Source organism: Lactuca virosa, chromosome 8, assembly GCF_052849685.1.
Source record: "Lactuca virosa cultivar CGN04683 chromosome 8, Lactuca_virosa_CGN04683_v6, whole genome shotgun sequence".
NCBI lineage: Eukaryota > Viridiplantae > Streptophyta > Magnoliopsida > Asterales > Asteraceae > Lactuca > Lactuca virosa.
This window is the reverse complement of record NC_136433.1, coordinates 191,739,627-191,745,493: the sequence shown is the minus strand read 5'-3', so window position 1 is coordinate 191,745,493 and position 5,867 is coordinate 191,739,627.

Below are 5,867 nucleotides of genomic sequence, written 5' to 3'. Positions count from 1 at the left end.
TTTTTCAGTTTTTGTTTTTTGTTTTCAGATTTTATTAGAAAATTTAGAAAACGCGTTTAGTTAAAACCTATTCATTTTTCATTTTCAGTTTTAGAAAATTAGAAAACGCGTTTAGATGTGTATATTTCTATCGGTTTTCATTTTTAGAAAACGGTAGCGTTGGTAGGGTGGGAGTGGGGGCAGCGACAGGGGGCAATGGTGGTGTCGATGATGGCGACGGTGATGGTGGCGGTGATGGTGATGATAGGCGGTGGTGGTGGCGGCGGCAATTATGGCAGATGTGGTGATGGCGGCGGTGGTGGTGGTGATGGTGATGGTATGTTGGTGATTGTGGTAGTGGTATTAGGTGTGTGTGTATGTGTGTGTGGATGCGTGTGTGTGTGTGTGTGTTTGTGGGGGTGGGGGATGGGTGTGGGTGTTCGTGGGAGTGGGGGTGTGGGTGAGGGTTGGGGTGGGTGTCTGTTTGTGGGGGTGGGTGTGTGTGTTTGTGTGTGTGTGTGTGTGTTTGTGGGGGTGGGGGTGGGGTGGGGGTGGGAGTGTGTGTGAGTGTGTGTGTGTGTGTGTGTGTGTGTGTTTGGTGGGGTGTGGGTGTGGGTAGGGGTTGGTGTAGATGTGTGTTTGTGGGGGTGGGTGGGTGTGGGTGTGTGTGTGTGTTAAGGTGGAAATTTTTCTTGGAATTTTTTTCCGGAAAACGGCCCATTTTTCCGCAACTGAACGCAACCTTATTATTTTTAACTTTTACTCCCTCCGTCTCATATTAATAGTCCATATTTCCTTTTTAGTTTGTCCCAAAATAATAAGATACTTCTAAAAATAAATATCACTTTTACCAATATACCCCTCAATTTATTAGTTAAACTACAATGAAATCAAATGCAACTACAATGAAATCAAATGCAACTACAATGTAATTAATGCAACAAATGGGTAAAACTGTCTTTTCATTTAATAAAGTTAGTGGTAATTAATGTTTTCTTAATCTATATGTTTTTTTGTCTGTGGACAATAATTTTGGGACGGATGGAGTATATAAAAGCTAGTTACTTTATTTTGACAAAATTGTAAAAATATCATTTTCTCGTCGGAACACCGCCTTCTTCGTCGGAACACTACCTCCTCAACGGAACAAAACTACGAATAGCCATTCACTTCTCCATCTCTATCTCTCTCCCATACTCTCACCATTGTTTGTCGGAAACCTTGACCAACTGTTGTCGGAAGCGTCCTTTTCTCCAATTCAGTTTGTTGAAGATCATCTCCACTATTTACCCTCCAAGTTGCAGGCATCGGAGCCGAATTTGTCATCCTTCTACCCAAACGATTTAGGGTTTTCGCACCATAAAAGTCGTCTCCATCTCTGCCGCCATAGAGGTTTTAGATCCGAAGAACATGGTGTTAGGATTTGCATATTGGCAACGACTCTCTCTCTCTCTCTCTCTCTCTCAAAAGGTCGTATGAACGAGATCTGAAAGTGCCGACGAAGGTGGCACTAGGGTTACCGATGACGACAACATTAGAGTTTTGATGCCTATGGTGGCGTTTGCGTTTTTATGCTTTCGACAACAAACATATGGTGTGAAGATGGTGTTGGTACGAACAAGGGTGATGGCTCTGGTCGTTCGGGTCGAGTAGGTGGCGATCGTTTCCGGTGATAACGATGACGCCGACGATGGTTTTTGGCGAGACAGTGAAGAGAGATAGACGGAGTTGGTGTATGTTAAAGGAGCGGGGGGGGGGGGGGGGGGTTGGGTGGTGATAGCTTTTTTTTTTTAATTTGAAAAATAATAAAGTAAATAAAAATAAAAAAATAAAAGAATAAGGGTAAAATAGTATTTGTAACGACCCAAAAATCACGACATAAAAAAATTTGTTTTTAAATTAATAAATCGTTAATACAGATTGTTTCTATAAAACCAGAGTAACAAATATTTAGCAAAACATCTTTTAACCAGAGTAATTTACAGAGTGCGGAACCATGTGGTGTGTGCTCTGCAATCATCCCGAGTTCTTCCATTTGAAAACCAGAGTATCTGAAACATAAAATGAAAACCATAAGCACAAAGATTAGTGAGTTCCCCAAAATATCATACCACATACAATCACAGATTGTCACATACATACATATAGGTGCCATGGTCTCCCCCATGGTCTTTACCTGGAATGCCATGGGCTTTCCCCTCATGGTCTGACATCCAATTACCACGGGCTCGCCCCGGGGTCTTCCATGCAAGTATCACAGAAACAACTAGCATACCAATTAACATATAATGGGCCAACATCGGTGCCTTCGACCCATGGATAAAGTGAGAAGACTCACCTCGCACTGCTGAAACATACAGAAAACCCTTGGCTGTTAGCTGACAGATCCTCAACTACCAATAACAAAACAATACCCAATTAACAATTGGGTTCTAATCCATAATCATAACTTCAAACCTGGGGTAAAAAGACCATTTTACCCGTAACCTAGCCTTGTCCAAAACTATGGCCCAAACTGTAATCTAAAAGGCCCAAAGGCCAATTAATCAATCAATGGCCCACTTTTCCAAATTGGGCCCAAGCCTCTACATGGGCCTTACCTTAAGGCACAACCATCTTTCTAGTCCAAAACACTTGGCATACCGATGACCCATTAGTCTATATTCATCCAAAGCCGAATTATGGCCCACTTATGGCCCAATTTTCCAAATTGGGCCTAAACCTCTCTAATGGGCCTTATCCTAAAGCCAATAATTTCCTTGGTCCAAAAACTTGTTTTCCAGATGGTCCACGAAGGCCCACAACAACTAAGTCCAAGAAATGGCCCAAACCGAGGCCCACAATTACGAAGTCCAATCTGACTGAGTACGCAGGGCGTACTCAGCTGTACGATGCGCGTACTCGCTTAATGACTTGTACGCTGCGCGTACAGGCTTGTACGCCCAGCGTACTCCCCTCTTAATCCCACTTTTTTCCATTAAGCACTTAATGCTTAGCCCATAGGTCCAAATCACAAATCTGAGTCTTAAACAACATCTAGACCCATAAAGTCACTGACTTGGTGACTTTGCATTCCCCAAATGGACCCAACCTCAAAATATAACATTCTTCTATCATGAAAATGATCCTAACTCATGCATGGATGGATTTAGATCCCAAAGAAGAATGACAACTCTAAGCTTCAGAAACGATATGAACTCATAAGATCTCATCAATAGAACCAAAAAGGTTCATAAACCCAAACCAAAAGAGATCTAAGCTAAGAAGCATCAAGTTCGAGACTTTATACCTTAAATGAGTGCCAACTGTTGATGGGATTATGGATCTAAAAGCCTTCACTCCTCTAGTGAACCTTCAAGGATGACCACCTTCATTCAAAGCACCAAAATCCACCTTAGAAAGACCTTCTAGGCTCAAAACACACAATCATGGAATTAGGGTTCGAGTGTAGGGTAAGGAGGAAAAGGAGGCTGATAAAATGAGGGTTTCAAATCCATAAGAATGCTTAAATAGTGGCCAACCCCGAAAATTAGGGTTTTCAAGATCTGACCGTACGCCCCACGTACACTTCTATACGCCCAACGTACACCTTCAGATTCCCGATCAATATCTTCGCATGAGTACGCTAAGCGTACCACTTGGTACGCCCCGCATACTCGCTTCACTGCTTGTACGCTAAGCGTATCTTGTTGTACGCCTCACATACTTCTCAACCCCTTAACCCTAAATACTCTCAAGATCAATACTCCTTTGTTATAAACCCGATTCTGACGATCCTTATATTCATATAAAGTTACCGAGACGCTCAATACTGATATCAATTCATACTCACCATAAGATATCCTGAACGAACATCCAGTTTCCATAAAAACCCGAGCTGACAAATTACCAAAATGTCCCTTGATTCTGAAACACAAACCGAATACCCGAACTATCCGAAATACCTTAACCACTCCAACTGAGTCCAGAACCCAAATTCTCGAGGGTCCGAAGCCTACTAATACCCAGTCCTTTGATCACCAACTCAAAATGGGAACAATGCGAAACAGGATGTTACAACTCTCCCTCACTTAAATTAGATTTCGTCCTCGAAATCCGTCTTTACCTTTCCCAGCACATCCAATAATCTGATCAACACCATCACAACCCGAGAATACTACAGCCTTCCCAAGGCAACCGAAACCAACCCTCGCAAAACTTACCAAACCTGAAAAGGAACGAACCTTAAACCCCTTGCAGAAAAGCACCTCTATCTTTCCCGAAACTCGGAACCTCAAATTGATCTAACTTCCCGACAAACTGCCCACACCGAACCACTATTTTACCAATTCCTCATGAATACCATACTAAACAAAATTCTCCCAACTTGATTATCTTGATGCTTCCATTGGAACAAAACCAATGATCATATACAACTGCAGAATACTTACACTTGACAGAAGGCTCAAATAATCCTTCGAGTAGAAGATTCCTCCCTGAAACGATTGGACACATACGAGATCTGCGTGACAGGGTCCAATCAGCCATTTTGAGATTATTTAATCTAACTGCGAGCGACTTAACATACACCCCGAAATACAAGTGACTCCTCACACGAAGCTCAAATCACTGAAACCACTCCGACCCGTCTTGTTGCCACCTAGCTGCTTCCCAAAGGCAACTGATACCTCCTTGATCCCAACTTGTCTGTCAATTATCTGAATCACTGGACTCCTACCCGATTGCTGAGCCAAAAGACACACAAACACATAATATCCCCATGCGACTTCCGAGAGCAACCTTATCTGGCGATAATACCCCAAACCACATTGACACCCAACCTACTGCTAAAAGAATGCCACGAGACCAACTGTAGTCTCATAACATACCCGGTCTCCAACGACCTACCTTCTCCTGATTCCAAACACGTTGAGGCCCTCTCGCAGACAGAACCAATCCAAGACACAACACAACGACTCAATTGCTATCAAAACTAAACTCATTCATTACTCTTGAACCATGTGATTGATGCCCTTGGCATATAGATACCCCGATTCTTATTCCACTGAAACGAAAAATCATGCGCAAATCACGCGCGATACTCGATATCGAGTTCTTACCCAAAACCAATTTAATACTCCACTCATAACCCGAGATTCACGACTCTACACTTGCATTTTGCGCCACACCCTTCCGATTCCCGATGAACCCTCACCTGACCGATAAATAATTACCCCCAAACCATTTCTGAGACTACCAGTCTCGCACCTGGTCCAACCACCAGGTTTCCAAGATTCCAAATAGCAAGGTTACCAAGCCTAGAACCCCTCTGCGTGACACACTGATCCCCCACATGATCCTGCAAGTCAAGATCAGATACCCTGACCTAACGGTCACTACCAGGACCCGCCTGATCTATCATAATCACATGGCCTCGCCCACGGGTCCTACTCATCTAAAGCTATAAAGACCCGAATCCGACCCGGACCCCAACGGTCCTCGACCCAAAACAGAGAATATCCCTCGACAACCCTGACCGACGTGCCCAAGGCACGAACTGATTCCCCATCACACTCGACCGTTTCTAATGATAGTTTACATCGATCTGGTGATTACTACAATCCCATCGCAGTCTTACAACACCTCCAACCAACCATGGTTACCACACATGGTCTTACCATACTCAAACCAACACAATACAGTACATCCTGAGCCGAATCCTGCAACCCATCAGGAGTTCGGGTCACACATTCGAATCTTACAACCTAAAATGAATAACAATGGAGATGTCGACCTGCACTCGGGAGTTTCCTGAACCCCCACCAACATAACCTCAATCTGAACAACCACTTAACTCTCCCCCACTTGGTCTCGACGAAGGTCTCCCATCTTTTAATCCTTATGAATTT